The sequence below is a fragment of the Nesoenas mayeri genome (assembly GCF_963082525.1).
Source record: "Nesoenas mayeri genome assembly, chromosome: 6".
NCBI classification, from domain to species: Eukaryota; Metazoa; Chordata; class Aves; order Columbiformes; family Columbidae; genus Nesoenas; species Nesoenas mayeri.
In genome coordinates, this window is record NC_137545.1 from 25,448,378 (window position 1) to 25,470,235 (window position 21,858).

Here is a 21,858-nt window from a genome sequence, read left to right on the forward strand (position 1 = left end):
CGATGATGCAATGACACGTAAAACTGGAAAAAGTGAACAGGGACTACAATTGTAAAAACAAGCTCAGTGATGACCTATTCACACTGTTGGATAGAAAGACCGCTGCTCACACTATAAATATCTTCAGAAAGTGATGAAATACATATTTTGCTAGATGAGCCAATTGTTTTACTCCACTTTTCTCAAAAATGCCTGATGTTGTTAACTCCTTCACTCCTCCTTAATTTTGATGCTGCAGTTGACTCATCCTCCGCCTCTTAGCTTATGTCCTACTGCTGGCCAGGAGTCAAACCCACAGAAATGATGTTGTCATCTCGGTGGTTAACCCAGTTCTCCAAAATCACGTTGGCTTGTTGGGGTCTTTGAATCTGAATCTTGAATTATTGTCATGCCCTATATGGGATTTTTTTTCTTTATTTTGAAATTTCACAAAGCATAGAAGTACATCTAGACTCGAATATTAAAACATACTCGTGTGTTATTTTTACCTGTTAGAAGAAAAGAGGGAGAATGTTTTAAGTCAGGAAGAATAAGTCATGTTTCAATGTCTGCTCTCAGTAGGTGGCACTCTTTCCTCTGAGTATGCGCCGAGTTAAAATCTCAGCAAGTCTGTTCCCAAGGTTTGTGTTTTAGCTCGAAAGCAAGAATGAGGTTCAGCAGCTTGTGGTTGCTGAAGGCTCACAGCACTTTTTGCAAGAGATGTGGCATTACTTTTCTGTCTCCTTGTCATTTTCCATACTGTTGTAATTGCAATGTGTGTATTTGTGTTTTTTCTGTATTTTCGGGAAGATTTGTTGCTCATAATATTCCCCACCACCACCCACAAAAAAAGAATTGACGTGATGCATGTCCACTTGGAATAACTGACAAGCTCTTCACCAGAGATGGTTGCATGTCAGTAATTAGTGAAGGTATTTTCTAATCCTCTACAGACTGTAAAATATTTTGTCTTTTGATAGGCATAGAGTCACCCTAAAAATGTAAGTTTTCATTAATTTAGCTGTTCTTATTTTTTAGCAGTGGGATAATAAAGGAGTAATGTTATACCCTTTTGAAGATTTAAATATACTTGCAACTAAAAAAATAAAAGTGTACGTCTATGTACATTTATAATAATTTGACTTTTTTTTTTTTCCTGTGCAGTGTAGCGGGTTGCCATTGCCATTCTTATTCAGAACCATTCCCAGGGAGAAAAATTACATTGTAGGCCAGATAGAAGAAATGCAAAAGGAAAATGGGGTAGGAGGAAGAGAGGAAAAAAAAAAACAACCCTGCAAGAACATTGTACCACCTCTTAGTGCATCTTAAAATGAAATAAAATGGTTTTCAATAAAGAGGTCATCGTGTGGACTGCGTACGCCATCTCTTGTACAAGTGCAGTTCTAGGTTAGAGTATCATGAGCACCCTCGTACGTGACAGAAGATGTAGATATTTGCAGAACTCAGAGCTCAGTGATGTAAAAAGCTTTGGGCTTTACAGGAATTTTTCACTCCAAGAGGCCCACCTTTCAGATTGTAATGGTAATCAGAATAGTCATGGGAACTGGATAATTTTTTTAATTATTATTACTAAAGATGCAAGAACTTGCCTGTATTTGCGTTCTACTCTGTCTGTTAACGTTCCCTGTTGACTAAGCTACAAAAGAAGAAAGTGGGTTGGGGAAGTTAAGATTCTCCAGTGGTAAGGAGAAGGTACACAAGCAGTCAAAATTAAGGTCTTTACATGGGGGTGTGAGAATGACTAAGATCTCACTGAAGCAAACAATCATTCTGGAAACATAGACCAGCAACCATTAATGACCTAGGTGATAGTTCTTCCTCTCCTTTGGGTGACTAGTCTGTGAAGTCTTCTGGAAAGAAAGCAGCACAACATTTGTCAGAGCAGGGATCTTCAACATTTGGAAAAGCAATGACAGTTTTGACTACATTTTCTTTGCCCTGTGCTGACTGCTTCTCTACTTCAACCCCTCCTTTTGCATACAGTGCTTTCACTTCAGATCCTACCCATACATCCCTCTGACCTTTTTGCTTGCTTTCTTTGTTATTCCCATCCTGCATTTGAAAGTGTATTTCCGTCTTCTGCTTCTCTGAAGGATCTTACGTCATTTGTCACTCTCATGCTTTTTCCTGCTTGTTTGTTCCCCTGCCATTGCTCCCTGTCCCGTTGGTGCAAATCACTGGGTCGTTCCAATGGTGTTTTCCAAGCCCTTTCTAAAAAGTATTTATGCTCTGTGCATGCATTGAACCACATGAGTTATGTACGTGTTCCTTCAAATAGCCTTGAAAAGACTGGTATGGAACAGAGTATACTTGAAAGAGCTTCTTTTCCCCTGTTTACAGGGAACTAACCATTGGTGAGCTCTGTGTTTACTGTGGCTACAACCGTAAGTTTGAAGGGTGTTGTCTTTTCTGAATATTTCCATTATATAACTGGTGGGAGCCAAGGACCCCTGAAAGAGCTGAGCCCTAGACTCTGCTATCGTTACCAGGACAGATATGTTACACCACAGCATGCACTCACCTTTTATTTGAAAACCTACTAACTTGATGGTACAGATACGACTGTCCACTGTCATGCTGGGAAGAGAAAGTAGGATGATTTAAGGGCCTTGGTAGATGTCTGTGTGTTCTGAATTGATATTTTCCATTACATGTGACAAATTCTAAATCCATTTCATGTGACAAATTCTAGATACTTCTAAACTTAAATGTGGCTTCTTACCAGCCGCGGTGTCTTCTGTTTATGTACGTATGCAGTAGATCTGAAAATGCAAAAAGATTAGTTAGCAGAGGAGCACAGGTAGCATGAGGCTTTTGCAGTACCTCTGTGTACATGCAGTCATGATAAAATAAGCACTGTTTTCCAAGGATTACTGTAACTTTATTTAGGAACAGGATTTGAAGCTTTAGGGAAGGAGAATATTGACCTTGTATCTGTGATGAGGGAAAGTGTAGCTCATCAGGATGCAAGTTTTGCCCCTTCCTCCTCTCTCTCTCTTTCTCTCTCTCTCTGTTTGATTTTCTTTCAATTCTTTTCCCTTTAGGTGTTTTCTATCACATAGTAATAAATAGTGCAACATCTGTCTCTGGAGTCAGATTAGTACATGTAGTATATGATAAGGAACATAGAAAACCCTTCTTCATATTACAGTCAATAATTTCAGCAAAAAGAAAAATATGTCCAAGAAATCATTATATTTGACTTCCATATATTTTTTTCCATATTTTCTATATTTGTCATATTCCAAAGAACCTATACATTGCATAAGTAAGAATGAAAACTCACTGTGTTCAGGAGCTTAGGTTTACAGTTGATCCACCCTACTGCAGGTAGGTATACCCTTTGGATTTGTAGGCAGTTCATATTCAGTGCCAACATGCATAGTAACTACAGACAACAAAAGTGGTGTGGCACGAAAAAAGGTCGTGCAGGATAAACTGCATCTTAGGGCAAAAGGACAATGCATAAGTTTTATGCACCACTTCAGTCTTACTTTGGCCATAGTAGTGTTTTTTCATGGAATTAATTTTTTATGTGTCATTAGCATAAATAGATAATAGAGTTTAGCATTAAAAAAAAGAAATCCTTAGACAATGTAACATGACGTAAATCTATTAATTGCTAGGTAATTATATCTATTTGAATCAGCTGAGAGTCTTAGTGCCAAATGAAAAAGAAGAAGAAACAAAAATGCCTCTATCACAGTTCAAATTGTATCTTGAATTCTGTTAACTGTTATATTTTAGGTAAAGTTCTGCACTTACTAAACTTAAAAATAGTGTTATTTTATTTTCAGTTTTTCATATTTATGTCCTTGTCACATTTAGTGTTATTTCAAATTACTGGTTCTTAAAGAAACAAAAGTATAAACCACATAATTTGTAATCTGTTCCCCACAGAGCACAGAACTGGCCTTTGGGGGCCAGACAAAACCATAATTTCAAATGAAGCACCAAGCAAAATGTCCACAGATATTCTGCTGTTTCCTGTTATACAGAACAGTTACCTTTTTTCCTGCTACTAGAGCCCAGCTTATGAGCCTGCCCTCAGTAAATTAAAGGAAAAAAACATTTTCTTTAGATGCCATTCCTCTGTATGCACTCATGTCTCCAAGGCTTAAGATCTAACAATCCTCTAACAACTTGGCCTGGAAAGATGAATAGCTTTTAAAACATTGTGTAGATTGTATTAATTGGGAAGGGAGTAATGGGTTTAGAATAACTGGAATGGTTTTTAAGCAGCTTGATTACAAGAATTATCACATACACATTGAATTAAACAAATCCAGGGAAATAAGAATAATTTCTGCCTTTCCTGGGCATGCATTTAAAGTAGAGAAATGTAGAACTAAAAGCAAATAGCACAACCTGTTTTAATCAAAGTAGTCTAGCAAGAAACAATCAATTAAAGAACAGTCTGATTCTCTGTGACATCAATGTATGAAAATCTGTTAGACGCCAGATTGTGTCTCAAGACACATATGATGAACTGAACAAAATGACCTGCTAATAGCTTTTACGGGTAATAAATGCATCATGTTATTGGTAATTCTGCAGATGGTAAATCAAGCTAATATCCAGGCTGAAACAAGCTACTTGTTAAATATACTTCAAAAATGTTCCTCCTTGTTATTCCATAATTGTATCACACAGAAAAATAAGATGATTGTTACTTATTTTTAAGCATTTTAAATTAAATGTGTTTCAACACGCAGACAATTTAATTTTCAAATTCTTTAGAGAGAACACTTTTTAAACTGATCTGCGCTTTTGAAGCACAGCATTTGTGATTAGATTAGCAGCCCCACAAAAACTGTTATATGTAAATGTTTTTACCTTTACCGTTGAACATGTATTTTGAAAGAGATTTCATAGTGTCTAATGTTAATTTGAAGCTGGTATCTGAATGCAGGACTTCGTGTTGTACAGATGTAAGCCATTTCCAAATGTGGAGTTTGTGTTTTCTACATTATATGTTGCAAAAACTGAGTTAATCAATCTGTAGAAAACAAGGCTTTAGATGTATACATGTCAGATCTAAATTTGCAATATGTGAAATTATTCAGTTTCTATACCTAAAAAAGACTAATTCTGTAAAGAATGGGATGAATTTATACACCAAATCCCATATCTATCCAAGGCAGAAAAATTGTCAAAATGTCGGCTAAAAATATTGATATAAGATGGATATCCCCCAAAATCTCACTCAAAAAATGGCAAGTGAGAGAAAATAAGCAAACCCAAAAAAACTTATTCCATCTCTTCATTCCAAAGATTTCACAGAATTGGAGTCCATACTTTTTGTATTATTCTCTGTCAGTTTTTAATAATAAAAAAAGTAAATTAATTTTCCAGGTAGCAATTATTTACTGCAGAAAAATACAGCTACTAGCAATAATAAATCACATTTTTGTGGTTATCCAATTCAGTATTTATCCACAACAAATTCAAACAGATGTTCAATGCTCAGTTATTACACTATCTGTTAAAAGGTGGTTTTGGCAGGCAAATTCATCAGGAAACTAGAAAATGATTGGAAAGCATTAATAAAGCTTTAAGCAGCACTTTAATATATTAGATACTGCAAAACCATTCAGGCAACCAAGAGTCACAGGTAGCAAAAAGCAAATATGATGAGGGAAAAAAATCAGAAAGGTTTGTGTTGGGAAATCTTTTGAACATTCTACTTTTCCCAGATTCTTGTGAAAGCATGGTGTCCTTGACCCTACCTTAGTGCTTTAGTTCTTCTTCTACATTCCTGCGTCAGATCTAGACACATTAATAACATCTTTTGTTACTCACCACTGACTTATATTTGTTCTAGCTACATCTCCTTTCATTACCCCACACTTGAGCTAATATGTCTTCCTTGAGTTTATAATGGTTCTTCTCAACAATTTAGTATTTTCATCAAGCCTGTAGAAATGTTGATAAATGCTAAATGATGATAACAGCATGAAGGCTTTATTTAAATTTTAAAATAAATTTGCTCACTACATTCATGATTTGCGGTTGTTGTTTTCAGTGAATACTGAAATCAACTTACTGGTGAAGAAGCTGGAGGAAAGAGATGGTTAAACGTTTGTGCTACTAAGATACTGAACACTACTTTCCCAGTATGGGAGAACTGTTTCTTGAAGGGAAGAAGAGACAGCAAAACAAAACAACAAACAAACAAACAAACAAAAAACAACCACCACTCCCCCCCCAAAAAAACCCCCACAAAACAAACACACAAAACAAACAAAAAAAACCCACAAAAACCCCAAACTAAAACACACAAAAAACAAACCAACCAAACAAATAAACCAACCCAAACACCTAAACCCAAACCAAACTAGTCATCAAAGCAGGCTGAGTCCTGAATCACAAGGTCCGTGATGCCATACCTATGCTCACAGCAACTGCTGTGTCACTTGAGATCACTCAGATGTGGCAGAACAATACTTTCAAAGCATATACAAGTATTCCTAGCAGAAATTATTCTATGTTTGTCCAGTTGTAGAAAAGGCAAAATATAATTTGAATTTTCTGATTTTGCTAGAGTTGTAAATATATATAATCACATATAAGAGATTGACCAAGATATTAGTCAACATATTGTCTCAATTTTAGGGTCAGTGCTCTTTATTTTTTTTTTTTTTTAAATTATCTGGGTGCAGGAATCAAATGTATATTCATTAAGTTTGCTGATAATACTAAACTAGGAGCGGCTTTGGACTTCCTTGTGGGTAGAGGCCTCACCAGGAGTTCTGGATAGACTAAAGAGCTCGGTAATCACCAACTGCAAGAAATTTAAATAGAGCAAGTGTAGGATTCTCCGCTTGGGATGAGGCAGTCCTGTTTATACACACAAACTGAGGGATGAGAGGTTGGAGGGCAGCCCCGTGGAAAGAGATCTGGGGGTTTGGGCTGATGGTAAATTGAATACAAGCCAACAGTGTGCCCTGGCAGCCAAAACATTGTGTTCTGGGGTGCATCAAGCACTGCAAAGCCAGCTGGGTGACGGAGGTGATTGTCTCACTCTACACTGCAGTGATGTGGCCCCACCTGGAGCACTGTGTACAGTGTGTGTCCAGAGGAAAGTGACCAAGATGGTGATGGACAGCAGAGGGACAGGTGCTGATCTGCTCTCTCTGATGACCAGCAGTAGAACATGAAGAAATGCAATGAAGTTGCCTCAGGGGAAGTTCAGATTGGACATTAGGAGAAGGTTCTTCATTGAAAGGTGGGTCAGACACAGGAACAGGTTCCCCAGGGAAGTGGTCACAGCACCAAGCTCCTGAGTTCAAGGAGCATCTGGACAACACTCTTAGTTATATGGTTTGGATTCAGGTAGTCTTGTGAGGACCAGGGAGTTGGACTTGATAATTTTTATGGGTCCTTTCCAACTTGAGATATTCTATGATTCTAAAGTATCTAATCACTTGAGGAAATTTGGACTTCTTGGAACAGAGATTATTTTCAAAATATTGAATAATGAGATTTTGTCACATATCTGTCTATGAGTACAAGATGATTGTGAGAAAACATCCTGTGTTTCTGTATATGCTCTCTTATGACTTATTTTTAAAGATTTTAGAATGTTTAGATGAAAATATAACATCTTATTTACTATATGTACAAAGCAAGCCAGCATAGTACAATTAATGTTTTATGTCCTTCTAGCCAACTCTTCCAAAAGTTGGCCACAGTGCTGAAGGTGACTTAGGTATTTTCCTGGTGAACTGGTGAAAAATTGAGAAATTCCATGAGTACCTCTGCCTCCATCCTTCCCCCTTCATTCACCATCTGCTTGTTTCAAATGGGCCAACAATTCTACTCTATATTTCCATGGTAACTGTTTTGTATATTAAAATGGGCAGTAGTTGAATTTAAAATTGTAATGATAAAGTCAAGAGTTACTGGGATAGTGCTCCCCCTCAGTCATAAAAATTGTATGAGATTTCCTACTTGGGATTCATTTAGTACCAACTTGGAAAGGGGCTTGGCTCTCAGCAAAACACTCCTCATTCACAGGCATATCATCATTATCCCTTTGACTTCTGACACAGTGCCCACTCTAAGGTTGTTTTATTATGGTAAATACTGAAAAATATCCAGAGTAGGCAGTGTGGTGAAGACAGTGTTTTTCAGCAGAAGTTCCCTCTCTGTAATTTTTATTCAGTATAATATAGTAGTTGCCAGAGGCACAGTGCAAACACACAAACTTACTGTTTCTGCCCAAAAGAACTTAAAAAGCGCAAGTGTATTAACAACGAGTGTGGATAGATCTATCTTTCCATTTTCTCTGAAAAAGGTAAAGTAAACTTTATGAGGCAGTTTCTAACTCAGAGTGAGATCTGTAGTTTCTCAGACTGGAAAATGTATGTAGTGAGATGACTCACAAAGACTAAAAGGGGTAGCTGAGAGATGATTGAGATGTTGTCAGTGCCAGGATTTGGTTGTGACCACATATTTCACATTTGTCCTCCATTAGAAGTGCCATACAAATGTTTTCTAGAAGCACCCATACCTTTAAAACCACCTTCTCCTTCCAGCCACCCACCACTTTGGTAAGGACACATGGCCCTAGCACATTTTTTTCTCAGATCATGTCCTTTATTTCTTCAAAAACCAGAAAAGAAAACATCTTGCTCCTTTTTCTTTTAAAATAACTGAAAAATGAATGTTATGTAACAATAATTCTCAAATAATTTTTTTAATGCGTTTAAAAACAAGAACCAGTTTTCACCGTGCCATAGCTGGTGTTGCAGTCCCTATGAGTGTTCATGCTCTGTGTACTATGGAAATTAATGGCTTAGGAGAAACTCAAAGAACTTAACTTTAAAGCTTCTATTTGCTCTCTAGATGATCAGAAGAGGGAAATCACGTGCCATATCTTGAGAAATTATATTTTTTTGTACTGAAATTTATTTAAAATTAAGTATATGATATCAGTTTAAATATTGCTCTAAATTCTAAACTATAATCTCTTGGTAGATATTTAGTGCAAATTGAAAAAGCTTAAATGGCTTAAAAATGGCTTTGAAGCATTATGTAGAAGTAGTTATAATTTATAAAGGATGGGACATTAATGGCTTCCTTCTACATTTAGCATTAGACTTTGAAGATGAAATGGAAGTGTCTCACTCCAGAAATGTACAACATATGTGTGTGCCTACAAGATTACTTAGTTTAAGTGTTTATTTTGAGATTCTTTATGTTTCTGTAGTGTTTTGAAACTCAGAATATAATATGACAGCATGTTTGTTATCTAGAACAAAACGCTTTACATTTTTGGTTTAGGTTTTATTTTATTGTTGACATACTGGGTGAATTACTGGCTTGTTATTTGCTCTTCTTTCAGACATTGTATAATCCACCCAGCTTTGAGAAAAAAAAAAGCAACTTCGGCTCATGAATGAAATAGCCTTAAATTTAAGAGGTAAACTAATAGGTAAACTATCCCAGTTGAAATCCTGTGCTGTAGGAGCTTAGGTACCTGACTCCCATGCCGGTGTCAAGGATAGCAGAAACAGCTAAAAATAATGTACGGTTGCCTTATACCTAGAATAAGTCATGATTTTAAATTATTTCATTATGGAGGAGTTATACTATGGGTTATTTTGCTCCTGGCAAGAGTTGTATGGAATAGTTTGTATTTAACAAAAATGTAGGCAGCAAACTAGATAGGTTTAAAGAAAAAGAGAAGGAGAAAGAAAAAGAAAGAAAAAAAGGAAAAATTGGTGAGTTTTTCTAGATGAACATATGAAAGGTTGTCAGTGTCCCTTTGTGCACAAAAGAAAGAGAAGAAAAATTTTTTAAAAGAGAAAAAGATAAAGAGAGGGATTTTGAACTAGCAGTCTTCAAAGTTATCTTCTCCAATCTGGACTAGAAGATGATAGAATCTGTAGATTTCATACACCAGTATAGTACAAGTCACTCTTGTTGATAAAAGAGAGCTGGGCAAAGTATTTGACAAGACCAATTGTAAAATGAGCTCTTCCAAATTCCAGGTAATATTTTAAAGTCAACTTAGTATTTCTGATGTTGTGACATATTCTGATAGATTCATATACTATTTGATAAAGGGAAAAATCACTCATTTCTAAGCAGCAGTCAGCTGAGATTTTCCATGGTGCTTAAGATGCAATTGTTTTCTTCTAACTAAAGATCAAACTTTAAGAAAGGGGTTTTTTTGGCCCTAATGGGTCTCCATGACTGAATCCTGGCAGTAACAAAACCAAAATAACAAACCAAATTGTGCTTGTAAGTCAGCCAAGTAGAACTTTAAACTGATTTTAAATGTCCCTACAATTTTTCCTTTGTGGATGACTGTAGGCAGAAAATTGGAGGCATAAAATGAGGAACATAGGATTTAGCTTTGCTTTTTTTCAAATTCATTTTAGGGCCTGTTTCAGAAAAATGCTCAAGGGCATGGTTAACTTTAAGAAGGCAAGTAATTCTTTATTTCTCAGAGTCTGTATACATCTTTAAGATTATATGTAAAGGCAGGTATTTTGCTGAATGGATGCATATAGGCAAAAATGTTTTCAAGTCCAAGAGTGAATAACATACCTAGAGTCATCTTCTAGTAGTGAGATGTTACCTGCTTAAGTTTATCTTTGACACTCAGTAAAACTTCTTTGGAGAAAACAGTTGAGATGAGGTCAGAGGAAAGAAGGAATTGGTGGGAACAGGGATGGATATAGCTTAAAAGTCAAGGTCAGTGTTAAACTTCAATGACAAATTTGACCTTTTAAGTAGTGTAATTGGAGGCAAGATTAACCATTCATTTTTCCTACCCTCTTCCAGCTGAAATGGCATTCCCCACGAGCACAGGCAAACAGAACAGTAGAAATTAGCAAACAAGTTAATTTTGGTATGAATTCCCAGGCAATCCCCACATGCTCAGCAGTAAATGCAATGTAAGAAGGGTTAGAATGTGGCCCAAGGAAGGGTTTTTTTCCTGCTTTTATGCCTGAGGTTGTTTTACTAGGAAATGTATCTTCCAGTTTGCTGTAATTGAAACTACTCTCATACTCTATGTTTTGGCCTTCTGATAAGCACAAAGTCTTACCATGTAGAACTGGCAGACTGATTCTGCTCTGCCCCCCATAGTTTACAATGCCTTTAGATATGCAAAACCATCCTCCCACTCCCCAGGCTTAAAAAATGAAACCACTTTTAATGTCTGTTGTTGCACATAGGTAATAAATGTCTGATGACAAAGTAAAACAGAGAAATGAAATATTTTCCTTTCTAGAGTGCTAATATGCTGATGAATGTCTTTGACAGCATTTTTAAGAAAGTCGGTTTTTCCTTTCCATGTAGCCCTTTTGCTTTAACAACAACAACAAAATTGTTTGGAAACAGACATTGTCAAGCTCCTTAGAGTGGCTTTAGAAAACACTCACAGAAACCAGATCACATCCCATGCTGAACCTCTCTTTTAAGCCAATGCTGAATGTTATTCTGTACCAATAACCCATATTCCCAAATAAACCTATTCCTGCCAGCTCTTGCTGCTTTATCATAAGTCTAGCAGTATTTAATGCTGTACTTGAAGCACCAGCTGCTGGACACAAGTGATAACATGAGAGTCTCACCTTTCATTTAAAAATGTGCATGTTTCTAGTTTTCATAGCTGTGGAGAACAGCTTGAAAATATCATAACCAACAATTCAGAAGAAAATAAAAAATATCATTTTGTGCAAATCTTCTGATTTTTTAGTATCAGGACTCACAATATTGTAAAACTAAAATTATAATGAATAGATAATGACAGGTCAATTTAGAGTCTCTGTTTACCAGGAAGATGAAAACACCCAAATAAAGGCATGCAGGTTAGTGTGCAGACAACCATCATGGTCTAGACATTTTTTCGGCTTTGTTACAGATTCTCCTTTATTGGCAAGCAGAAGTCCCAGGATAATTAAAAATGTTTACTGATAAAACATAAAATTATTGCCTGATTACTAGCATAGACACAAAACCACTTACACTTTTCAAAGAACAACTCTTCTTTCCCATCTAGCAATTAATGCTGTGAAGGAGAGGACGTTGTGCAGTTCTTACAATGGCTTTGCCAACATTGTGTAGTGGCCTACTGTTCTTAACAATACAACAACCATACTGTTTCTTCCATGCTAAAAACAAAACAAGAGTATAACTGCTTAGATAAGCTTAATTAGGCTCCAAGCACTAATGTTGACTTCCATCTTTGAATAATTCCGACTCTTCATGCTGATTCAAAAAACATGAAAATGCAGCGGTAGAACAGCTTTGCGTGTACCTTACTATTATAGTATCTGAGATGCTTTGAAGGACATGCTTACAAACTCTGAAACTATCTTGGACTGATTTTTATTTTTTTTTTTTAATTTGAAACTGAAACAATTTCATGAAGAATGACTCATCTTCTTCCAATGGGAAATAAGGAGCATTATGACAACTCTTATGTCTTTGGAAGAGCTTTATCTGATGCAATAAGCTTATCTAACTACCTGGCTGCAAGAACAGTGACTTTTTTACATCAGTTCTCATAAGGATATCTCTACCAAAGATTTGGTTTCCTTTACAATTTAATTCAGTTATCCTGTAGTGGAACTTGTGATGTCTGGATGTTGCCTCTCAAGATTTCTTTCTCATGGCCCAGGTTTTCTTCCCGATATGACCATCGTCCAAACTGATATGGCAGTAGTACTGCTGGTTGATGAATGAGAATTCTGATGGAAAAAACAACAGAATGATAGGAGATGACTAAAACTCATTGACATCTTTAAACATCTGAAAAGTGAAAAAACAAACCAACAGGAAGACTTCAGTAAAATTATCTGAAAACTGTTAAGCTGTACACAAGTGCTAGACTCCAGATGTATGAACAGATCAGATATTCTCCAATCCTTTCCTTTTCAGGGAATATTAAATTCAGAATCACTGGAAGGCGACCAGAGTGCATTGTCCCTTTCTAGGTAATAAGTAATTTTAATTTTTTTCTCACTTGTATTATATATGAGAGATCTCCAGTATAAGCACATGTTTCACAGTTCAAGCTTTAGTATTCCATTAATCTCTAAAAGACAGATTTATTCAGGCTGAGAAATACATTCCCAAAATAGCACTGAAATCAGTGAATCAAAAATACAACTATCTTTCATATATATATATATATATATAGTGTATCTATCAAGGGTTGAGGAACTCCAGATATCTCAAGCTGAGCTGAGGACCTCTATCTGCTACACTTTCTGATGCTAAAGAATTTCCTATCTATGACTAGGTAGGATGAAATCAACTGAAATTGAAGTCAGCTGGGAATACCTCATAGCATAATATATTACTTGACATGAGTAATGGTGGCAGAATACACCCTATGGGAATTGCACAGCTAAAGATTGGCACATTAAGTTGAAATACTCCCATTCCCCTCCCCTGTAGTATTTCCTGATCCAGACTTGTCAGTGTACTTACAGCCTGACCTTCCGTTAATCCTTCTATTGACTCCTGGGCATTGGTGGAGTTTTTTATTAAAACAAAACAAAACTGAAAATTCAAGTTATTCACCTTGAGTCTAAGTCACACATCAACTTCCTTTGGAAAGGAGAAGCCTTCTGTAAGTAACTTGTGTAGCTTTGCCCTGTAAGAAAAAGGGAAATTCAAAACAAATTTCTCAAGGGTTTCATAACACTGATATGTTGCTAAGGGAGGCAGCCATACCCTGGTTATTCAGTGATATCTTAGAAGATGATGAATGGGGATTGCAGGAATATTGTAGGTTGTAGTATGTCTCTCCAATACCACAGGGAGGAATAGAAACATCTTGCTGTAGTACCAATGGAAAGTGATCAAGCATTTAGCTGTGGGAAAAGATTTCTTGTCATTACATTAATACAGTATGAAAATTGCCTTCTGTTCAGTAAATAATGGGAAAGGATTTTGTTGGAAAAACAGGCTGATACATGCAGCCCAGTTTCATTGCCATATAACTTTTTCCACAAAAAGTGAAAGTATTATTTGTAACTATGAGCAAATTACAAGCCCACTCCTGTGATGTTTTGTTTCAAAGAAAGGTGTTATAGAAAGAATGACCAACAATAAAATATCTATTCCAAATTTAGGTGATGGAGAAATAGTTCCTAGCACAGCATATCAAGAATTATGCAGGGAGAGATTCATGAAGCTGTGAGATAACAGGGACAGGAAAAAAACTTTCAATACTGATTTAGACAAGACTAAATCAGGCAAGAGAGCAGAAGTTATATAAAGATTTAAATAGCTAAATTCTTTCTTAGATCTCTAATAGTAGGCTTCTATCCCATATGTGCCACAGATTGTGTCAGCTTCTAGGAAGCTGGAAATGCCCTGTTTTAGCCAAAAATAGTATTCTAAAAAGTGATAGACGTGTCCTGTATTGCTCTTCCAGTTGTAAATTCAGTGCCTCCATCTACAAAATTAATCCAACATTTATTTGAGAAAATGAGTGAAAAAATGTTCCACATCCGTTCTTAAAAGTTTCTTATATTGAATGGGATAAAATGTTAAGTATCATTTTAATTTCAATGTCACATGAGTTTGTTTCGTTTGGAATATATTGTTCTGGCAAGCTGAATAGTTCCTATTGACTTAGTGGAGGAGATATAGTCTTTTGCAGTCCTGCACTGTGAGTTCTTTTGTTATGAATAGAATATATAATCCTGCTTCCATTTCCTTGTGATGGTACTACTATTGATTGTATGAGAACAAACAGCAATACTTAGTCTTCATGTATCCTTCCTAAATTGCTTCTTAATGTTAATATGACTTTTTCTTTTTTTTTTCTTTTTTTTTTTTTTCCCCCTATGTAACCTTTCCCATCTTTTATTTTTCTCTATATATGTGTTATACTCTCACTTACGGTGGGATTTTGGGGGGTTAGGTATTTTGTTTTTTTTTTTCCCCACAATAGACCTCAGTATGATTTAACTTGGGACCAGGCATCTACATAACTCAGATGCTAGATGTTTAATTTGCTTAATAAGTACATTTTTGCTAGATTGCTGATCTTTCATGTGTACTGCATTTGTTATTTATGTTACTTTTTATTTTACCACTTATATAAACAAATGTGGTTTTTTAGAGTTTTTCAGAGCTCCAGAGGAACAAAACTACAGACTGTAGACCTGAGATTTTAATCAGTGGTTTGAGGCTTTAATTTTAAATTCTCAAAGAGTTTGATCACCACCTGAACTTTTTCAATCAAAGAACAGTACTACAGGTAAACTTACACTTCTCCTGTGTTCCTTCTCCTTCTTCCATTGAGACAGGCTCCTCAGAAACAGAGGAAAGGCAGATGGAAAGTAGCAATTCTGAAGCCTTGAATCTGCCGTTAATTCAGGCACACGCTTGGCACCAATACTCTTCAGGTAGTTCACAGTTCTCCAGGTAACTTCTGATGTGCCCAGACACCACAAAACCTTTACAGTTGTAATCTCATTTTTGATCATGCAAGTGCTCTAAAGAGCAGGTGAGGAAGTTGTTGGTGGCAGATACTACAGTAACTTTTTTCTTAATATTATTGTCTTCAGTGTGATCATCAGTGTATTTGTTTTCTAGAATAGGCAGCAAAATTAAAAATGTTTTGAAATCTTTAATTTCTAACTTTAAATTCTATAGTATGGTAAATGGTCAAAGAGAAAATCCACCATCCCCCCCCCAAAAAAAAAAAATAGTGCTTTATTTAGCATCAACAATTTGTCAGAGGTTCTGTTGAAACATTATATCCTATATCAGAACTGTCTCTTGAGAATAATTGTTTGCTTTGGGGTCTTCAAACAGTAATTCCAGGACCTCTGCAGGCAAGGTTATTTACAGAAAGACATGAGATTCATTTGGTCACTGCTGAAGCACCTGTAGCACCACTGTAGGGATGAACAGTGCTAGAATCAGCAGCTGCTTCAGGAGTCAGTAAATATGAAACCAATAATAGTCATAGTAATTAACTATCAGTAGTAATTTTATACTGTATAGTAGTTTTATACTGTGAGTAGTGCTTTTGTATGTGTAACTTATTTATTTTTTAATATCTTCTGAAATATTGACATTACACATACATCTAGTATAAAAATCTGCCAATCCATTCAGAAAATGAGTGTGGATGTAGCTATTCCTAGGGAATAAGATGCTACAGTGTGTGAGAATAACATTTTGTAACACTGAATGCAGAGTATGCATGTATTGGTGGGTTATTGCAAAAATTCATCCAAAATGCAAACAAATATAATGGAAATATCTCTGGACTGTGAAAAAGAAGATGTACCCTTGGGCAGATGCATAAAGTCTTCCAGGCTAGAGGCTGCATTTTGGATCTAGAGGTTCTGACTGTGCTTACTGAGTCATATATAAAATGAATGTTTGACCAATCCATGAGCAAATAGAGTACAATTTTTCCAAACAAAAGGCATTCCTCCACCAGCTAGAATTTTGCATCTTTTAGAGGCACTTTCTTGAAATGAAAAAAAACAGCACTTAGGTGTAATAAATCAGTAAAATATACCCCTGCCACATTGCATTAAGAAGTAGATTTCAAGGTCAGAAACCTTTTATTTCAGGATATACCTCCCTCATTCCCAAATTCTTTCCTAGAACAAGAGAGTCATGTTGAAATGGGTCACAACTGACAAAACCAGAATAATTTGAAATACTTAATTTCACCCTTTTAATATTCACTCAGGTGTAGCTGAGCCTCCAATGGCTAGACTGACTTTTCTTCACAATTTAGGTGAGAAGAGGAAGTCTGACTGACAGTTGAACTTGGAGATTTTTCTGGTTGGTCTCCTCAAGACATATTAAAATGGACTAATTCAAAATGATGTAGTAGAAACAGACCTCCTTCAAGACAACTGTCCTCATCAGATGCTAAGGAAAGTAATCAAAATGGTTTAAGAAAAATAGTTTAAACTGCTTGTTTGTCATGTTGATAAAAAGAGCCTGAATGTCTTGTTCTTGTCCCATTTCATATGAAGATCAGTCATCCATTGTCCATGGACTCCAAATTACTTTCTTTAGTTGGAAATGAATCAGCTGAAACACCTTAGTTAAGAAGAATTTTACTTCATGAAGTGTGGGATTCAAATAATGCAAATGCACACATTTAAAGAAGCTTTATTTTCCAGTTGTCTTTGAACAAAGAAGATTTGCCAGTTAAAAAGTTTCCAAAGTGATACTGCATGATACGTCTTGTAAATCATAGTCTGGAGTTTAGTACACAGAAGAAAAGCCAGGAAGGTCAAGTAGGATTGCTAAGCTAGTGGATTGGTTTGGTCTTGTGAAAATGCAAAGAATTTATGCCCCAAATTCCACCCTTGAATTTCATCAGCTTCAGTTATTAGATCTGTGTGCATGGATCTGAAGACAGAATTTGGCTGCAAGTCACAACTTGAACCATTGTTAAAATAAATACAAAGGTTTAATTAATTTACTTGCACTCAGATAGCTGAAATTTTCTCAAAAAACAATTAGTAAAACTCTGACACTAAAATCCTTGTGTTCTGTGAGATAAAAAACATGTTAATTCTGTCACTCTACTATGATACTGAAGCTTTGGGTTGCTGCTGGAAAAAATACAGTTAAATTTTAATTTAACTCTGAGGAATCTGGGCCTGTACACCACACATAACTGTTCTCTTGGGCATGCTTGGTAATAAAGCCAAGACTAATTTTGGATTCCATTTTGTGTAAAAGCTTAAATAGGAAGCTGCTTACTCTATTTATTTGCTTATTCTTTGACAGCATAATTGTTCACTGATCTTCCAAAGAAACTATCTCTGTGCAAGTCAAATGAGGGACTGAGGCCTAAAGGTCAGTAAAGTAGTACACAGGGAAATGAAAACAGTATATACGTATTTCTCTTTGCAGACAATTGAGAGCACATACTTATTGTGTCCATTTCTACAAACATGCATAACATTTTGCTACTAATAATCTACTTAGTAAAAATGAGTAGTAAATATTGGCATACTGTAATTTCAAGAAACACATTTCTAACTCTCCAAGTTGCTCTGTAGTGTACATGGTACATTCATTTGTAATTTCTTATGGATTTTGACATGATTTTATAGTGAAATGTAGCCATGACTTTTTGTTTCTGTTGCGTGAAGTTGAGAACTTTGTTGGGTAATTAAGTACAGTGGGTCACTGTGTAGCATGGCAATACTGTTTTCTAGTACATGTAGTACTGAATCCATAGTGCAGCATTAATTGCTAGGTAGGAAAGAATATTAATATTTGGAATGGTTGTAAGTGGTTTTGCATAAATGCCAGCAATAAGGAAATGGTTTTATGTTTTATTGTTATGCATTTTTAATATCAGAGTGCACTCTAACCATAAAGCTTCTAACAAAAACTAAAGCACTGTCTGAATCTTACTGCACATTTCAGAAAGCTCTTTATTAGTATGTTACTTTCTTTTATTTGCATGAATTCTGAGTAGATATTTTGTTGGTGTATATACCTACTTATCAGTGGCCTAGAGTAAATTCTTCTTTCCTCGATTGACTCTTTAAGATTAACTTAGTAAAAATTTGCCTCAGAGATACTCAATGACTCTTCAGAAAAACAGTTAATGTCTTAAATGTGGTTACCTCACTTTTTTTTTTTTTTTCCCAAATCATACTTAAGAATACGCTCAGTGTCAACAGTCTTTTCCAGAGGATAGATATTCTTTGCTATGTGGCAATAGGAAAAGTTAGTCTAGGTCCATAGGTGGCTAATCCACAGTTGTTATAATATACAGGTTCTCTTAAATGAATGGGCAAAATATTTTCTTTTCATGTTTTCTATGTTGTTGTTCACTAAACAAATATTATTATTTGTATCACGTTTTGCAGTGCTTCATACGATGCAGCTAAACTGACCTCATATTTAAGAATCAAAGTGATCTCCTGATCAGTAATATGAAATGTTTTTTGAAATGAGAGTGGTATACATAGTTGTCAGTTAATAGTTGTGATTACTTGGACCATTCATCACCAGTAATTAAACTTAAAAAGAAATAATGTAATTGTCTTAAATTTCTCCTTAGGAAATGGCAGTCTGAATATGGGCTAAGAAACAGCCGCAGATGCTTCCATCTATGACTTTGCTTTAAGATTTCTGCAAGATCACAAGTGCAGAGCTATTTCTTTACAAAAGTTACAGGCCAAGAAATATGTCAAAATATTAATCAAGTAATTAGGTAGTTAGGCGAGTATTTAATCATAGATTCTATTACCTACCGTTTACATTCCACTGGTAGAGTACCATAAAATGTTATTTTGGTCTTCAGTGTTATCATAGCCAAAATTTCAGAGCAGTACTTTCTGTAATAGAATAAGACACTTATCTAGCATAAAGAAGTTTAAATGAGTAAAGCATGATTGCAGAAACCTGTCAGAGGATGGCTTTAATGAGATCCATATGGTCACCATATGATGCTACGATGTCTTTCATTCTACCTCTAGAATCCCCAAAATTTCATATATTAATTTTTCCTTCTGTCAGATTTCTCAAGGTAAGCAAATGCTTTCATCACAGTTGATTCTAAAAGCAACAGTTTTCATGGCAAGAAAGCTTGAATATCTGACCTCACAGATACAATAATGTCCTTGAGTCATGTATGTATGTAGATGTACAAGAGACATTAAAGTTTTCTGTGCTGGTAGAATCATACGTATGTATGTGTGGTACATAAACCTCTTAAAATATTTATATCTAATTTTATGTGTAGAATGGAACTAATAAATACAAATAAATTCCTGGAAACAGATGAGTGATTTAAGGCAAAATTGCATACAAAAAAACCTTTTTGTGATTGTAGTAATGCTCAGTGATCTCTATAAAGGGTCATGGTCTAATTGCCCAGAGAAATACATAAGCATATAAGGAGATATTCTCTATTCTAAAGAGTTTACAGACTTAAGATAACAGGAGAAGTATAATATAACAGAAAATCACTTAAATACGCATTTGGTTATATAAGCATATGTATTTATACATATATAGTAAAATTTACACTGTAAAATCTATACATTCACATTTTGAAATATACTGCATTTTCCTCTCCTCTTTAACACTCATACTATATAATCTTGCATTCAATTTTTAGTATAAACTAAATCTAATTCTTCTCAACTTGTCTCCTAATGAGCTAGCATCTCATAGGAAGCATTAAGATATAATTTCTTGAATGACGTCAAGATACAGAACTTTTGCTGGTTTTAGGTTGCAGTGTTTCACCTAAGTGAGGTGTCATGGAAGCAGGAATAAAGATAGCTTGGGGAAAAGCAAACAGAATCAGTCTGATTCTTAAAACAGCAAAGTAAAGATGATGTATTAAAAGACAAAACAGAGGTAAGATGTAGATTGGTGATGCGCTTAAAGGTGAGAATAAGAAACATTAATTTGGTAACCTAAATTGGTATTTCTTCCCCTTCTCTTTTATGAAGAAGTTCAAGAAATCAAATAGCAGCATATGACTTTCCCCTTATTGTAAATATGGAAAACCAATACCCTCCTTTTCTCAAAATCCTTTATTATATATGGAAAGAATAAAATGTCCAACAGATATTACTATTTTGATTTTACTACTTCTTAATCGTGATCACAATGGCATTTGTTATGTCAATTAGCTTGTTAAATCATAATCTGAATTAATCAAAAGCAATAGCATTTATTAAAGCCCTGAAATGGTAAAGTGGGATTTATCCTGTCAGGTTCACTATTAACACACTGTATATTTATGCCCTCCGTATTCTGTTGGCTTTGTTTTATCTGAGAGCTTCTGCAGTGAATGCTAGACTCATAAGTTTCATATTGGTACCTTTACCAAGACCATTGATGATTTTGCAAAAAGGAATTTTAAAAACACAAGTTTACATGAAAATTTTCTTCAGCGTGTCTAAGAATTTTCAACAGAAAATGCATGTAAATGTGTAATGATGAAAATATTGTATTAACAAATTATTCTGTGTTTAATTTTGTGAACTATCTAAAGAAATACTTAATCTCTGGAGAGTTTTTTAGAACTCTATGCTTGTTAAATGAATATTTAGCACTGATTTATTCTGGGTTCAATTCTACAAATCTTGCTCAGGTTATAAATTATTAGCTTCTGCAGAAAAGCTTGCTCCAGATTGGCAAGAAAACAAAATGCACTTGGCACAAAATATCCAAACTTAGTTCTCTGACATCTGGCACCTGAGTGAGTGGCCTGATCCCAGGGACATGGAAATAAACAGGTTTAATTTCCTGGACAGTAACCTTTAGCTCAAACTCCATGGATATTCTGAATTTTTTTTTTTTTTTTTTAATACTGAACATCTTAAAATCCCATCAAACTCGGTGCCTCTGAAAATCAGCATCATTAGCTTATATTCACTTTTTTATTGTGTTTTCCAACTGTAGTATTTTAATAATACAATCCATTTTTCCTTATTCTTAACTTTTCTTCCAGCTAGGGGACCAAATTATGAAAGTGATCTATAGCAGAGCATCATATCATAAAACAGTAGCTTCTCTATTAAAAAAGGCTAACAATGACTCTAATGAAAATGAGTTAATAAATTTTCAAGTTCCATCATTGCCAATTCAACAAGAATCAAGGAATTAACATCCTGAGACTAGTTCATAAACTGTTAACGTGTTGAGATCTGCGTTTTCTCCTGTGTGTTCCCAAACTTGTTGTGCCCTTTGGAAAAGAAAATAATTGTTTTTGACATTATTTGACTGACTTGATTCAAGCAGGCCATAATTACAGTGCTGATCAGGTTTCCGTAGACTGCTTGAATTCAAGCAGGAATACAACATGTGGAAACATGATGGTTAATCGCAAACAGATATACTACACAGATTTTTTTTTTC